Source organism: Crocuta crocuta, unplaced genomic scaffold (genome assembly GCF_008692635.1).
Source record: "Crocuta crocuta isolate KB4526 unplaced genomic scaffold, BGI_CrCroc_1.0 scaffold709, whole genome shotgun sequence".
Taxonomy (NCBI): Eukaryota; Metazoa; Chordata; class Mammalia; order Carnivora; family Hyaenidae; genus Crocuta; species Crocuta crocuta.
This window is the reverse complement of record NW_027530619.1, coordinates 3,655,822-3,673,275: the sequence shown is the minus strand read 5'-3', so window position 1 is coordinate 3,673,275 and position 17,454 is coordinate 3,655,822. Positions and strand designations below refer to the sequence as shown.

Sequence of the window (17,454 nt, the reverse complement as noted above, 5' to 3'; positions counted from 1 at the left end):
TATATATATAAAATTAAAGCAATTTAATTTTTGAAGGATATGAGAAAATCATAATAGAGAATGAATAGGTAGGATTTAGTTGAAGAATTCAGATATTTTAGCATTATTTGTTATACACATTTAAAAAGTAAAGCTCTAAACCCTTACGATTACCAAATTAGATACTGAAGAAGCATTCAATACATTTTGATGCTGATTCTTCGTAAAACTCAAAACCAATATCATTGAAATAAATCTGAACATCATGCACTATTTCAGACTAGGGTTTTAAATGATTTCTTAAAAACTACATAAAATGTTTTACTTAATGGTAAGTTAATTTTTTTCTGTTGCATCAATAAAATCCCAAGGTTTCTTATCAACCTGATAGTTTGAACATCAAACTGGATTTCCTAATCCATTTTGAGAAAGCCTAGCAACTGCTACCAAAGGAGAAAGATGGGAGAGCGAACTGACAATATCTAGTAAACTTGAAAATATTTATGTACATAAGCAATTATGTTGTTAGGCATATTCTCTAAAGAATCTCTTGCACATGTATTCCAAGATATGTGTGGTACTGTGTGTGGCAGTAAAAATTGGAAAATTGAGACTTTTCCGTCAATGTGAGAACAGATCATTATACTACATGATAAAATAAAATAGTCTATAGCAGCTAATCAGTAGATCAGAATCATACCACATGTATTAACATTATTGATAATAAAACAAAATGTGAATTTAAGAACAAAACAAATTGGCAAGATATACTCATGTGAAAACACATAGGCTTAGTTTGANAAAAGAGAGTATGAGCAGGTGTGCTTCTTCGGGGTTCTCCCGTTTCAGGGAGAGAAGTTAGAGTCCCGTGGTTTCCTTCACTTGGCTGTCGTTGATTGCCTGCAGGTAAGTGCTGTTTTCACAGATGAGATACTTCACCTTGTCTGGAAATAGTCAACTGAGGATCTCCATGCCTGCTGGGCCAGATATAGGAAGATATTTCTGTCTTGTCTTGACTCTGACTTTTACCTGAGCCCAGAGTGTTTTCCCTTTTGGCTTCTATGTAATGCTAATAATTAATTTGCCTGCCTTGCCATAGCTCATCCAATAGAGATCCCACTTTCAAATGTTAAAAATTATCTAGACATATTAAAGTCAGCAGCAAAAAGTCTGGGCATCTCAATTAATATCCAAAGAAAATTTCTTTAACAGCTATTTTAAAGTGCAGGAAAATCTTCTATATTTATGCTTAAAAGGGGAGCTCCTACAAAATAGAGTAAAATAAGACAAATATAATAATGTTAGTTTCAATTAATAGTAATTATATATATAAATCAATTACATTGATATATACAAATCAATTTTATTGATTTTAACAGCATTCCATTTTTACAGAGCCGTAAATTTTCAGCAAGAGAAAGTTAAAGATCATCTACACTAGCCTATTCTTTGACATTCTCCAAGGTTGCTATTCATTATTTGTCTGGTTAAGTGTCTTACTGTCCTCATACTGGAGGTGACCTTCTGAAGCTATTTATTTCAAGGTGGCTGTTTTAATTATTATAAAGTTGTTATGACATTGCTCACACAGCTCTTTTCCAATAACTCTACACTTCAGAGCTCCAGATAAACTATCTAGGCCCTAATTGTCATGGACGACTTGTGAATATTTGAAAAACGTAAATTTGTTTGAAATTTTATCTTGCCTAAATTTTATCCTATCTATGCCATTAGAACAACTTCTATGACAAAACTTCTCTTCTTCTCTTCTCATATTGCTTCTGTTTGGAAGAAATCCAACTTCATGTCTTGTTAAATCATGACTCTCAGAACTGTGTAACACTTCAGTTGAAGTCTAACAACCAGACAGAAGAGCAGATGTATTAGAATGCTGTGAAAAATATTTACTATTAAATGATGTTACCATGACCAAGCTATTTCTCTCCCTGTCTGTATCTGTGTTTCTCAAAAGGACAAAATGTACTACTTGCCTATGTCTTGACTCCATTCTTCTGTACAAAACACAGAAAAATACTTTCTATCTAGCTATTAGGTTTAAAAATGTGTTTGTTTTGACAGTTAGATCATAATGGTGATCCCTTAAATTGTAGTTGGTAGGAACTGTTTTTTAAGCCATTTTATTTCCACTCACTAAGTGGAAATCTTTTAAACTGCATCTTACCTAAATTCAGACTTCTGAAAAAAGTTTTATCAACTTGTCATATTTAATATATTAGTTATCCTCTCTGGGCTTGTGTCATCAGAACATTTAAAGAATGTCTTTTTAAACTTAATTTTTTGAGGGACACCTGGATGGCTCAGTCAGTTGAGTGTCCTATTCTTGATTCCTGCTCAGGTCATGATCCCAGAGTTATGGGATCGAGCCCTGCCTTGGGCCCCATGCTAAGTGTGGAGCCTGCATAAGATTATCTCTCTCTCCCTCTGCCCCTCTCCATCACTCACTCCCTTTCTCTCCCTGAGATAATAAAAACAAATAATACATTTAAATTTAATTTTTTGAATAAGAAGATTAAAGAGAGAGATTCACTAAACTGATCACTCTCTTTCATAGTATTCCCAAGGTGTAGAATAGTGACCATGAAATCACATTTTTTGAGTGATGAATCTTTTGTAAAGTCCCAGTCCATTCTGGAACTTTTAATAATCGCGCTTTACTACCAATGAATTTACCTAATTTATAGTCAAATTCACATTTTTCAAATGTCTGAAGTAGAATCTCATCACTAATTATGTAACAATGACAGTGCAGTTTAAGTGATTTCCCAGTTCCTCATTCCTCTACCTATTTCTGTCTTCCCATTCATTCTTGACAGATCAAAGTTACTAAGTTCAATTCTGATTAAAATATTTATTGAGAAACTGCATTTAGCATAGAAGCCTCAGCAGTAATAGTTCTTGACACACTCACTCTGAATTTTTCCCTTATCCCTTTCCACTCCCCTTTAAGCTGGTGACATCTTCTGAACGTCAGGTTTTTAACCGTTCTTTTACTGTTGCAGCTGACTGCCACCTGCTTAAGCCACAGATCCCTTATACAGGTATCTGGGCTTTCCCTTGACATCAGTGCCAAAAGCACCAAAAGCATTGATGGATTACTTGTGTTGGTGGACCCAGCAATAGGACTTTAGGAATGAGAAAGTTACGGTAACAAACCTTATTCAATACCTTCTTCACAAGTCCATATAGGAAGTAGTAAAATCAAAATTTCTTTCCCTTCCTTCCTTCCTTCCTTCCTTCCTTCCTTCCCTCCTTCCTTCCTTCCCTCCCTCCCTCCCTCCCTCCCTCCTTCCTTCCTTCCTTCCTTCCTTCCGTCCTTCCTTCCTTCCTTCCTTCCTTCCTTCCTTTCTTTCTTTCTTTCTTTCTTTCTTTCTTTCTTTCTTTCTTTCTTTCTTTCTTTCTTTCTTTCTTTCTTTCTTCTTTCACTTCTTGTAAAGTCAATTTAAACTCAAATCTTATTCATTTCAATTACTGTGTTTATATTGGTCTCCAGTTTCCTGTAGCCTGTCTTTGACTTGTGCTTCACCTCTTTATAGTAAGCGATACATACATATGCAAACAACCGTAGCCAAACCTTACAGACAGTTGTGGAAAAAATAGTCCCTATCTCTCTCTTTGTTTTTGTTTTATTTCTTCATCTTTACTCTTCCCCATTTCCTCCACTTCCTTTCCCTTGCTCACCCTCCACCCTCTCTCCCCTTTCTCCCACCTCATAGTTCAATGTGAAACAAAAATGCTTACTTTTACAATTTTCTCACCAAAATCATGAACAGTTGATGCACTTCCCCCTTATTTTATTAATTTTTCCTTGATTTATTCTCTATCTCCTGAATTGATCTTGAAAATGTCATGAATTAAACTCTGAATAGTTTCAAATATATGTTATCTGTTTTGTTATCAATTTTTATTTTATTTATTGACCATACCTTTGTTACTTTAGTTTTTGAAATTTTTATTTTTTCTTTGAATTAATAATTTAGATAATTATAGATTTATATGAATTAATAATAGAGAAAACTTTTTGTAAGGGAGTACTCTGGTGTGCCTCAGAAATTCCCTCAGGTATAATTGTGTTTTAATCTTGTCTATTTCCCAATAATGCCTCACCAAGTTTTCTTTAAAAAAAAAAAAACAAAAAAACACATACATGGTAAACATTACATGCTTAATAGTGTTCTGGTAACTATGTACTGTGCTAGCCTAGGATAAAATATCCTTCCAGGTTATGATATTTCTATTTTTGTCATAATTATGAATTAATTATCCCAGTTGCTTTAGATGGCGCTCCCATATGTTTATAAGTTGCATATCTTATTTAAATAAGTACCAAATCAGCATGCAGGTTTTTATTCACATTATGTTAGGAAGGATTCTTATGACACATTATATAAATAATGATGATTGCCAGAGGTAATTCCCATAATCTTAGGGTCTTAAAATTAAATTATTTGGTTTAATTAAGTAAAATTCTTACAATTAATACCTGCCTTGCAATATTATGGTAGAATTGAACAGTATACTAACTAAATATAGAGAATATGTAAATTTCATACTTCAGTTTGACTAGAAAGAAAAACATGAATCGAAAAAGAGTTAATTGTAAGTATTGGTACCATGTTGAGTCATATTTCACTGAAATCAATTAATCACAATCTATTATAACCACATTTTTAGTAATTTAGTTGTTTCTGATATTTACTGGCTTGTCATTTCCCTATTTTGATGTTCCTCATTTATTTTAAAATATAAATTACAGAAAAAAATATAAATTACAGTAAATAAGATCACCTTAATACTTTTGGAATGTTAGTAATTTTACTTCAGAAATTGTGTAAAATTGCCTAAAATTTTCAGAGTTCATTGTAAACCAATAGGAGGAACAGAATAGGAAAAAAAGTAAAAATAACAATTGTCTTTAGTTAAAATTCACTTCTTTAATTTTTTGAGATACGACAACAGTATACAAGCTGTGCAATTCAATAATTTTAAATGTAATGATACCATATTTCATGAATACAAGATTTCAGCCAGATGCTTTTCCCCCAAACTCAGTCATTGCTTTTTCTTCTGCATACTGGGATGCGTACGTGTGTTTATCTTTATTCATTTACTGAAATTAATAAAACATATTGCATATTTTCAATTTTGTTTTTGTGCTTTACATATTTGTTCATGACATTAGAGAGTTATGTTCATAGTCATCCAGATTAATTATTATTTGTATTATAATGTGATTTCCCTATCTCTCTACTGACATTTTTACTGAATTTTTTAATAATTAACTACTTACATTTTTGTGAACTATAATTCTATTGTCATAATTTTGTAAATATTGAATATGATCATTTCCTAACAGTGAAATTTCTAAGACACATATTATAATGTCACTTTACATTTTAATTCTCAATGCTAGACATTTTGAGATACTGTATTTTTTTTCTATAGAGCAAGAGCATGAGTGAGCAGAAGAGGGGCAGAGGGAGAGAGAGAGAGAGAGAGAATCTTAAGCAGGCTCCACCCCCAGAGCAGAACCTGACAAGGGTCTCAGATTCTGGGACCCTGGAATCATGATCTGTGCTGAAATCAGAGTCCATTGCTCAAACAACTGAATCACTCATCAGCCCAGAGCCTGCTTGGGATTCTCTCTCCTTCTCCTCTGCTCCTCCCTCCCTCTTTCCCTCCCTCACTCTCTCTCTCAAAATAGGTAAACTTAAAAAAATAAATAAATGAGAGAGTTCCATAAACCCTCTCTTGGTTTTAATTTGCTAGAATGTCTCAAGGAATTTAGGAAACTCATTTCCTCACTAGATTACTGACTTATTACTAAGAATATAAAACAACACCCAGATGAACAGATTCGCAGGGCAAGATCCCAAACAAGAGCCTCTATCTTTGCAAAGTTTAGGACCCAGCACAGTGGCACATGAAAGTATTCTGGATCCCCAGTCTGGAGGCTCCACAGATCCTCTCCAAAAGGGTTGTTATGTAAGCTTTATTTGGTCAGCATGATTTATTAACTCACTGGACTTACGAGATTCGATCTCTAGCCCCTCTTCTCTTCGAAGAAAGTAGCAGGTGGGACTGGAAGTCCCATTTCCGGATTTATGGTTGGTTCCCCTGGCAACCAGCCTCCAACCTTAGTTACTTTTCAAAAGTCACCTTTATTAATATTAACCCATTTCTGATGTGAAGGGACTTGTTAGGAAAATGACATCCATTTCACCTTTATGGTTCTAAAGTGTTTTGAAGACTTGAAGAGACCAAAAATCATGGAAAATGTGGATGAAGACCAAATATATGAGAAACACATTTTGGTCATCTGAATGATTAAATATATAAATTTCTTATAAATTATAATATCACATCTTGCTTACTGTATTTTTATGTAAAAGCTTTTACTTTGATGTAGAAACATATTAGAAATATCTTTATGGTTTCATACATTAGTCTTAAGCTTAGCATGTAGTTTTTTGTTTTGTTTTGTTTTTTGTTTTTTAATGAAAAACTCCTCTGACTTCTATTATTTTCTGACTTACATTTTTAATGTATTTCCCCCAAGTTATAAGTATTGCTATTAGGGAAAATTGAGAGCCTATAAACTCATAAATTGGGACAGATAGTCCAACACTGATCAGATTCAGGCAATATTCTTACAAAGAGATTTGAGTGGGAGGAGTGAGAATATGTTAGTTGTCCTTTTTATGTAGCTTAAAAGGATGATCAAATTCCCTGTTTATACTTCTGCCATCCATCAAAATTCAATATTTGCCCCATAAACTTTTGGACATTAATTATATTATATTAAGAATTCTAAAGCCAGTTTTTTTTTCCCCTTTCTTTCTTTCTTTCTTTCTTTCTTTCTTTCTTTCTTTCTTTCTTTCTTTCTTTCTTTCTTTCTTTCTTTCTTACCATTCTCTGAACTTCTGTTTATTTCAAGTGTACATAGGATTCAGGAAATATTGAATTTTGTCATTGAAACGCTTACATCTCTAGAAAATGCTAAAAAGTTATTTCCAAATAAAAAAATTATCTTAATTTGATGCATCAGCTAAAATGCCTGGTTAGGAAACTTTTAAGAAAATAGAAGCCTGTATTCCATTATTCTCAAGATACCTTCCATTTGTTAAAGATAAACTGAGGCATATTAAAATTTTAAGTGTTTATCTGAGCAAGAATCAATTTAAATTGGGCTGTAGCTGATCTAGCCGATAAAGAGGAGCTTTAAGGAGCTTTCTGTAAAAGAAAGACTTTTATCAGCAGAAGGCAGAGGGAACGAGGGAGTTGTACTGGCAAAAAGGCAGACTCGTTCTTGAAAGATTATTTTCCTTTGAAAAATGAAGGGGTCTATAAGCAGATGATCTACTGATGCTGATCAGGTGATTTCTGATTGACTGGTTTAAGATTTCAGTTTTGGGAGAACCGGAACTATAATTACGTCTCAGTTTGCAGGCTCCAGTTTGGGCCAGCTGACTTGTTCTTGACAATTATGAATCACAGAACATTAAAAGGCAAACAAGCAACAATAACAACAAAAAGCTATTTAACAAAATATTTTCAAAATACTCTTTTAAGTTTTATTTCTTTATTTATTTAGAGAGAGCAAGTAGGGGAGGGGCAGGGAGAAGGAGGAAGAATCCCAAGCAGGCTCTGCACCATCAGCATGAAGCGCAATGTGGGGCTCAAACCCATGAACCATAAGATCATAACCTGAGCTGAAACCAAACCAGAAGCTTAACCAACTGAGCTACCCAGACGTCCCACAAAATACTTTTAAAAACCTTTGACTTATTTAGGCTCTATGAAGAAGATCTGCATCAGACACTGCACTGGAAACAAGAATTTCATAATTATTTAAAAACCTCTTCATTAGCCAGGCTTTATAATACAATGCCCTTCAATAGATGATGGACCTTTAAATTGTCCTTTTTGGGCTTTATCAGAGTTCTACAACAACAGATATTTTGGCTTAATAGAACCTTCACCATTTCTACCACTTTTGCTTATTTTGGGGGTCCTTTATGACCTAGCATTTCTTTTCTCTCATGTTCTGCAAGAGTCTACTAGATAGCCCCTTTTTTCAAGATAACTATTTTATTCCTTATTTTTATTTATGTATTTTCTATTATTTTTTAAATTAAGGAGATTGATGTAGCTTAACAGTCATTGGAAGCTACTTCACCTTCCATCTTTAATATACTCATGATTCTTACATTTCTTGAGCATTCCCAAACATACTTGGAACACTTTCTTCAACATATATCATATCCCATTTTGTATCACATTCTTCAAAATTTTGAAGATGATCAATCCTTTTGCAGTATCAATTAGTGATCAATGACATCTTGTAGTGATTAAGATAATCAATCCACAGTGACTGTGATTCTCTCTTTCTCTGTCTCTTAAATATTATGCTCAAGTCAAGCTGTAAAGCTTGCCAGAACCAAAAAGACTTTTATAATTTTCTTGTATATTTCAACCAGAGAAGCAATCATGTACACGATTGTGCCAATATGCATGGCTGAGGGTATGGCTTTTATGAATTCGCTTATGTAGATATATTTATTGCTTCCAGCTCTTCCTCCCAAGGATGGGTTGCTAAAAACCCTCTTAGATTCTTCTACTTTGCAGAAGATATTACGGCTTAATAATGTGGGGATGATGATGGCAAAAATACAAGCAAACATAAAACATGCAAGCATAAGCTCCATTCCTATAGAACTCTACTGCAGTGCAATCTACATGCTTCCCTTTCAGCTCAGAAGCAACTTAACATTTTTGCTAGCATCTGCATGTAGATTAATGTGTGGGTTTCTAAATCCAAAATTAAATTTGAGATAATTTTGAAAGGAATTTCATTGAATATTTCAACAGCAAGAGTTAAATTGTAAAGGATACCTGTGTGTTTCTGACATGTACATGAACTTCTCAATCTTACAATAGAGCTAAATTAAATCTTTGTTTCTTGCTTATGCTTGATTTGTGCTAGTCTCTATTCCATGAATTTTGCATGTTGTATTTGCATTCTCGCTCTTCATATCGATCATTTATTCTTTTATTTTGCTCATTTCTAATTAATTCTGGGATAGATTTCTTGGAGGAGTAATGGCATTGAATAAATTTAATGCATTATTGATTTTTCTTTTTACAAATTCATTTGCATATTTAATTTTATGTCTTTGTCAGTAAATTAGCTTTTGTTGCTAATTTCTTCCATTTCCTTGTTACCTTAATTTTCTGTCTTATTACTTTACTTTTAGTTTGTTCTTCCATAGATTTAAAAGAATTTATGATAGAAATTTCCTAGATTTAGTTCCAAATTTTTAAATGAACATAATTACATTTCCACTCCCATGCTCCATGTGCCTCTGAATACACATTTTGAAAACTAACAGCATTTCAAATTGTTAGTTATTCTACTTCATTGTAAGCTGTCTTTTATGGACTTCTTGCTTACTACAAATTTTGTGCTTTTTCCTAAACAATCAAAATCTGCCAATTAAATACATCAATAAATCAAAAAGTAGTATAAACCTTAGCACACATCTATAGGCTACTCTTTTAAGATTTATGTTGAATATGGTGATGATAATTAAATTCTCGTTATATTAGTTTGATTTTTAAAGATTTAAACATTTTCAAATTTGAGTTTTATCAGAAAAAGTCATAGTACACATTAATATATTTTAATAATATTGTTAGATTTATCAAAAATATGCTTTGTGATAAGTGTTTTACATATATTATTTCCTTTTATCCTCATAAAACTTAAAGGAAGTAGATCAAATATCTGTATGGATAGCTAAAGTTCACAAGTGAGGAAATTGAGGCTTAGATAAGTGAACTAAAGTCGAACATCTAATATTTAGCAAACTGTGTTGGAAAAATCCACCTTAATATATTCCACATATATAGTGCTATTAGGGGATCTCTCAATAAAGAAATAGTTTCTCCTTATCTTTGAATAGTAATTTGCTTTTACTTTTGATATCATCTCACACTTTTCACTTTACATTATTTTCATTTGTAAATGTACTTTATGCATTAGGGAGAGAATTTTTTTTGTTTTTGTGGGTTTTTTTATTGTTTTAGTTAATTACAAACTGTCTTAGACAACACTGTGAAATACTTCCTTGCATGTCCTTGTTACTCACACTTGTTTCTAAATTTGGAAATTGCTCCATTTGGGCAAGGTGCAGAAGCAGTGCTTATTTTGGTTAACCAAAATAAACTGTTAAATTACAGACTTTTAAAATTTAAAGCCATTATTGTTTGCATGAAAATAAGTGATCTGAAAGAATCGCAATGAAGATGTTTTGAACTGCAGGACGAATGCAATGATTAGTTTTTGCTTTGTAACAAGTCACCCAAATATGCTAGTTGGAAACCTTTTTTATTTCTAATTTTTTTTAGTTGATGGTCTATAACGTCTTGGGTAGCACTGCATGGTATCTGATGCCTTTCGTGTTTCATGGTTGCATGTCTGGTTAGCCTTGGGGATCTTATTCACAAGATGGCCAGTTTGCTCAATGTTAGGACTATGGTCATTTGTCTTTCTTAAGCAGGCTAGTCTGTTCTAATTCACATGGTATGTCTGGAGTTTTCCAAAGAAAAACAAAAAAGACAAGCTTTCATACGAGTATATTCCTCAAGCATCAGCCTGCACCATATTTACAAATGCCCCATTGGCAAAACAAGTATCATGTCCAAGAATATATTGAAGAGATGGAGAAATTAATAAATGCATGCATCAGTTTTATTTATTTATTCATGAATGCATTCATTAGTTTTGCTACCTAAAGAGAAGTGTCAGCATGTCTGAGAGTCAGATGATCATATATCCCAGGGATTTAGATATGAAGGGTACAGTATGCATGGATCAAAGAACAGAGAACATCGAGTATCCAGACACCTCAGCAGGTGCCACCTGGAGGCATATCTATCTTTGGCAGAACAATGCACAGCTAAGTCAATGTCAGCATATCCTGGTGCCAATAACAAAATGTGAGCATACAGTCTTCCTGGGAACTTAGATGCTACCCTGCAGAAATGACTTTTTATTCTGATAATGAGTTCTGGCTAAATTTGTGCAAAGCATTATAGTTAATTCATTCCAGGTATATTTGCATACACACACACACACACACACACACACGTGTACACACACAAAACTTCTCTTGACTATAGTTGTTAACAAAAAAATGTTAAGTGAATGTTGAATTCATTTTCGTAGGAGATGTTCTTATTCTTCTTTCCAGATTTTATTTTAAAATCAGAAGTGGATATGACCAACTCTGCTTAAATATAACTCAGGTTTGCACAAAGGCTTCCAGGTGCCTGAGATACAACATTAGATTCATGTTTCTAATGAGTTAGAACACCATGTAAATAAGATTAACACAACTCAATGCACATTTATTTAAGAGAAATTCACCACTGAAGTGTCTTCTATATCACGCATATAAACAATAGCCAGAATTAGTATTGTAATTTATTTTATCTTCGCCTTAAAAAATTGGGGGCGGAGGGAGGTCATCTGGGTGGTTCAATCAGTTAAGTGTCTACTTTGGCTCCAGGTCATGATCTCATAGTTTGTGAGTTCGAACCCCATATTGGGCTCTGTACTGACAGCTCAGAGCCTAGATCCTGCTTCAGATTCTGTGTCTTGCTCTCTCTCTCTGCACGCTCCTCAACTAGTGCTCTGTCTTGCTTTCTTTCTCTCTCAAAAAATAAATAAACATTAAACAAATTTAACAAAATTAGACACATAATCTCTATAAATGATTATCAAGTATTTCATTCTCTGTGCACCTAGAAACTATACTATTGACAGTGCTTTAAGAAACTCATCTGCTGTTTATTATTCTAATTTCAAATAAAATAAAAATTAAGAACTGTTTTATCAACACATAAATCATTAAAAGAGTGCATTTCTTAATTACTGGAAAAGTTTTACTCAAAATAAGCTATTAATTCAATACTTTCCTAGGATCTATACAGCCAAAAATATATACAATCTTATAAATACATTCATGTATTTATGTAACATCCTGATTTCTGGAAAAATGCAATAGCAGTATTCAATTTTTTGTAATATTTCTTTTTTAAAAATTTTTAATGTTTATTTTTATTTGAGAGAGAGAATCAGAGAAAGAGAGAGAGAGAGTGAGTGCAAGCAGGGGAGGGGTGGAGAAAAATGGAGACACAGAATCCCAAGCAGGCCCCAGTCTTGTACTTTCAGCACAGAGCCTGATGTGGGGCTTGAACTCACAAGGCCCTCATGATCATGAGATAATGACCTGAGCTGACAGACAGTTAACCGACTAAGCCACCCAGATGACCCTAACATTTCTTTATCCTATTGTACCACTAAAGAAAGCTCTTTAATACAACTTTGTGTGTGTTTATACAAAAATATATATATATTTAAAAAAGTATATGTATTTGTTAACATATATGTAAGACTATTTATGCTCTTTACCCTGCAATCTACTTCTGAAGTGATATTGGGCTATTTTCCTGTTTTTGAAAATAATGAATGTCCCAATAGTGGACCCTACCCCAGATTTTTTTTCTGCTATACTGAAGAATAGATACCATCTTTGAAAGAAAGTTTTGCATCCCACAAATATATCTAGGGTCTATGAAGGCTGAGAGACCCTCACTTGGATTAGAAGTTATCAGATAGCACCCATTAATGTACTCTTCATATCTGACATTTATTTGTCTTAAGTCAAGCTTGAATGTCAGATATAATATATGGATATTCTAATCATGGATAAATTTGACACTTCAATTCTATTTTACTTTAGTGTTTTAATTAAAAAAAAAAAACCTCCTCCAATTTCATCCAGATTATGGGGAAGTTAATTTATTTACCATTGTGGGACTGAAGTTGCCGTTTTTCTACTTACTGTGTGCTGAGATCACGCTCAGGGGCATCCCTCTCCTTGCGCAGTTCACAGCAAGGATGCTTGCTTTCTTCCAGGCCAGCTGGAGTTGTCTATCTGATGCCCATTTTTTTCCTTTAACCAGAGAAAACACTCTGCTTTTAAAGGACTTATGTGATTTGATGAGGCCCCCCTGGATAATCTTCGTATCTTCAGACCAACTGTGCCCTATAACATAACCTAATCATGGAGTGAAATTAATCATCTTTACAGCTCTGAGGATTATGCAGGACATAGACACCAGGAGGAGGGGAATCTTGAGGGACATCTCAGTCTGCTGCCAAGCGTTAATGACGGAATGTCAATTCAGGTATGAGAAATGTTCTTGTAAAAGTTTTATCTCTAAAATTTGCAACATTTTTGAAGAAGTTCAAAAGGATGTGGCTAACTGTATAACTGAAAATTGAAAAGGTGAGTGCTAATAGGAATATGAAATGTGAGGATCTTAACACCTGCCCTCCGTTTTTATATTTGACACAGTGGTGGCTTCGAAATACCGTAGTCAATGTCACATATTTTATCAAAGCATTGATGATACTTATTTTTAATAAAGGGTGCTCATCTGTGACATAAACTATTATTGTATTGTATAGGCCTCTCAGATGAAATCAACATTGTCCCTTAAAGGCTTTCTCGATTTTGTCTCTTACTAAATGCAATTAGCATTTTTCAACTCTACAAGGCACACACCCTGGAACGTATTATATTTCATATCTTCGTACAGACTAGTCAATTCTTTCATGATGCCTTTACTGTCCTGTAACATCTTCCCAAATATATCCAATAACAACCCAAACAAATGATTAACCTTACTTTTTAGCTAAGATCTTCCTTATAGTTAAAAGTTCATTGGGATTTTGATTAGCATTTCAAAACAATTTAAGCAGAAAGGTGGCCAAATATTCTGTATTCACTTCTTACATCAATTCCTCGCCATCCAATAGCCGACTACTAAGTCAATAACACATACATTAGATTTTTGCTTTTGCCACAACTATTACTTGAAGTGACCTCTATACACACTCTACATGCTTATTGTGGGTGGTTTCCTCTTCCCTACATAGAGCCTTAGGCTTCTGGAGGTTCAGAACATGTGTCCATCAAAGACATTATAGAAGAAAGAGTAAGTAAGGAGGTACAGTGCCATATTAAGGCCCTAATCTGATTAAGAGGGTCTAGAACAAGAAATAAACCTCATATAACCACTAAATGTCTCTACCACAGCCCTCCAGTAAGCAAACTGCAAAAGGCACTAAACTAATGAAAGCAGAAGAAAATAAAGACTTTAGATAAAATCATAATCAAAGATGAGCCCTTGAGGTGTTTGTTCTTTGATTTAGCCAATGACACACACCGAGTCACAGGGTTATTTCTGTGTGTTTTTTTTTTTTTTTTAAGTTTATTTACTTTGAGGTTGGGGAGAGGGAGAGAGAAAATCCCAAACAGGCTCGCACTGTCAGTATAGAGCCTAATGTGGGGCTTGACTCCCTGAGCCAAAATCCAGAGTCTGCCGCTTAACTGACTGAACCACCCAAGCGTCCCAGGGTCATTTCTGAAAGAATAACAGTAGTTTCTAAATTCCTAAATTACTGGGTGAATCCATACATTTCTTTTATTCCATTATACCATTTCTTCTTGATCCAAGATACACACTTAATTATGAAAATGGCTCCAATAATAATACTGCAAATTTTATAGTGCTGGGAAAAATTGAGTGATGACACCTATATTAAAATATCTGTATTTCATATTGTAGTCTTCTGATTTAGGACACTGATGTCAATTAGTTCCTTGTTTTTGCATATGTGTTGCTCAAATCATCTTCATCACAATCCTATCCATTTTATATTAAAAGTAAGATTATTTGATGCTTCTTGAAAAAATTGAATTGAATTTGTTGGTAGATTCCTGGGACACAGCATTTTAAAAGTATTACCATGAATTAATTCACATATATGCTTTATTTTTATTTTTATTTTTTTAACATTTATTCATTTTTGAGAGACAAAGTGTGAGTGAGGGAGAAGCAGAGAGGTAGACACAGAATCCAAAGAGGGCTCCAGGCTCTGAGCTGTCAGTACAGAGTCCGACATAGGGCTCGAACTCATGGACTCTGAGATCATAACCTGACCTGAAGTTGGATGCTCAACCAACTGAGCCACCCAGGCACCCCTCACCTGCACACTTTAGAACAACTGTTCTGATTTACTGCATCCAGTCCATGTAAGCTATGACTAGGGGTAGCGGGAGTATACATTTTTATAAGCACTTTGTAAACTGGTTCACCATTCTTTATTAAAACCTCATATACATGTAAGCTATGACTAGGTATTCTTTTCCTAGGCATATTCTCAACAGAAATGTATAATCATATTTAAAGAAAGGAAAGCATGACATTTTCCTTTATTTATAGTTGTGCATACTTTAAATAACATACTTTTCAATCAGCAGAAGATAAATAATTGCATTATATTCTGTAATGGAATACAGACAGGAATGAAAATGAATAAAGTATTGCTATAAAAAACAGCAGGACTACATTTTAAAATTATAACCTGAGAGGAGCACCTAGGTGGTTCAGGTCATGATCTCACTGTTCGTTGGTTCAGTCCCTGCATTCCGCTCTGCGCTGACAGTTAAGAATCTGGAGCCTGCTTTGTATTCTGTCTCTGTCTCTGTCTCTGTCTCTCCTCTCTCTGTGCCTCCCTCACTTGCGTTCTGTCTCTCTCTGTCTCTCAAAAAAATAATAAACATCAAAAAATTTTAACTATAACCTGAGAAATAGTGGACAGGCATAAATCAAAACTGTATCGATCTCATTTTTATAATGTTCAAGAGCAGATTGACCTGATCTATGGCTCTATAACTCTAGATCGTGGTTACCTCCAGGGAAGGGTGTTTGGTTGATAAAAGAAGACACCAGGATGGCTGAATCTAAGTGGTTCTACTTGTTAATATTGCTGTGGTTCATGTCCCAGAAGTTCATGAGATTTTATTTATGCAACACTTTTTCAGTATGCATTTTGTGTTTCAATATAATCATAATGAAAGAATATAAAACAAAGTGAAGACTTGAAACTAGAAAATTTACATAAAGCTATTGATTTTCCCAGTCTGAGATTAAAACGTATTCTAAAGCCACTTTTATTATGAAATTTAAGCAAGCTGCTTATGTGCCTATCCTCAGTTTTTCACCTATAAAACATGACTTACAATCCTTACCTTACAGATACATTAAAATAAAAATTAAATTACATAATCTATGAGACAGTGCTTTGCATATTCTTTATCTGCTTTTAGGGGATTCCACAAATTGTCACTGTCATGGTCTCACTCCAATGTCACTCCCAACACAAAGAAGTACTGCTAGAGAAGATAACATTCAAGGCTATTAATTGGATCAGTATGAAATGGGCTTTGAACTTTAGGAGTGACATTTTAGGAGTCCTTGTTGAAGTGTTAGTCTCTTTTACTTGTTCCCCAATGGATACACTCTTAAAAAGGACCATGACTAGTACTTCTTGGGAGCGATCTTTATTTCAGAAAGGCTTACCATGGAGACATGAGGTCAGCCATTCTCTGAGTTGAAAGCGAATTTCCAATTCGTCTTTTGATTTCCTTTAGAGATGTCATTGGGCACATGTGCCTTTGTAACTAATATTGCAGTTAGTGTCACATTGATGTGGTGCTGCTGGAGAACAAAAAGGTGGAAGCATCGTAAGAATGTCCCGAAGGAAAGGGACAGAGCAGCAAGGAAGTGAAAGCAGTTCCATTCCCAGATCGGAAAGCCGCCGGGACTGCTCATTCTCTCCGGAAGGTCATACAGGTGGCAGGCCAGGGATAAGAATGTTTTTTTCTAGTGCCAGATGTACTCGTGACCCAGCATGGAATCCACTGCAGATGTGTCACCTGTCAAGATGCCAAATACCATGTTGTATGTGCTTGCTGGTATCAAATAGCAAATAAAAGAGGTTTGAGCCGGGAGACTGATGCTTTGGCTCTTGGAGAATCGTAGCTCCCTGCCTCTTAACTCTCTAGTCACCACACTTTTGGGACCTGTGTCTCTCTCAGATGGCACCTGAACAGGGACCTGAAGGTGAAAGTATGCAGCACCGCTGAAGAAGTATCAAGGGAACCAAAGGGAAATTTAGAACCAGAGAAGCTCATCCTTTGGGATTTATGCAGGGTAACAATGGGGACGTTGCTCTCTTTTATTTTCTGGGTCTATGACTATAATAATTAGAGCCAACTGTCTCTGGTTATTTTACCTCAGATCTCGGACTTTAAGGAATATTCCCAAGCAGCTGCCAAAACTGCTTTGTTTCGGGGAAATTCCCTGTCTTCTCTGGACTGACATGACTGCCTAATTCCACTGGTGGATAATAAAACAAAACAAAACAAAACAAAACACGAAAACCTGGAGTCTGCTTCTCTGTTTGAGATGACAAGATTTAAAACTGGGAATTCTCTTTGTCTGCCTTCTGGGGCACCTCTCCTCTTCTACTTTCCC

At 34.5% G+C, this 17,454-nt stretch overlaps 1 long non-coding RNA gene across 2 annotated transcripts in view; it reads right to left on the bottom strand.

The window, feature by feature from the left end:
* Positions 1-17,454, bottom strand: part of LOC144234772 (uncharacterized) — a 46,664-nt gene that overhangs the window by 3,061 nt on the left and 26,149 nt on the right. Inside the window, exon 3 of one of the 2 annotated variants that reach the window (XR_013336075.1) lies at positions 16,463-16,853. The exons of the other annotated variant lie outside the window; for it this stretch is intronic. This is a non-coding gene — a long non-coding RNA (uncharacterized LOC144234772). Of the gene's footprint in view, positions 1-16,462; positions 16,854-17,454 lie in introns of those variants that run through there. 2 annotated transcript variants of the gene reach the window in all.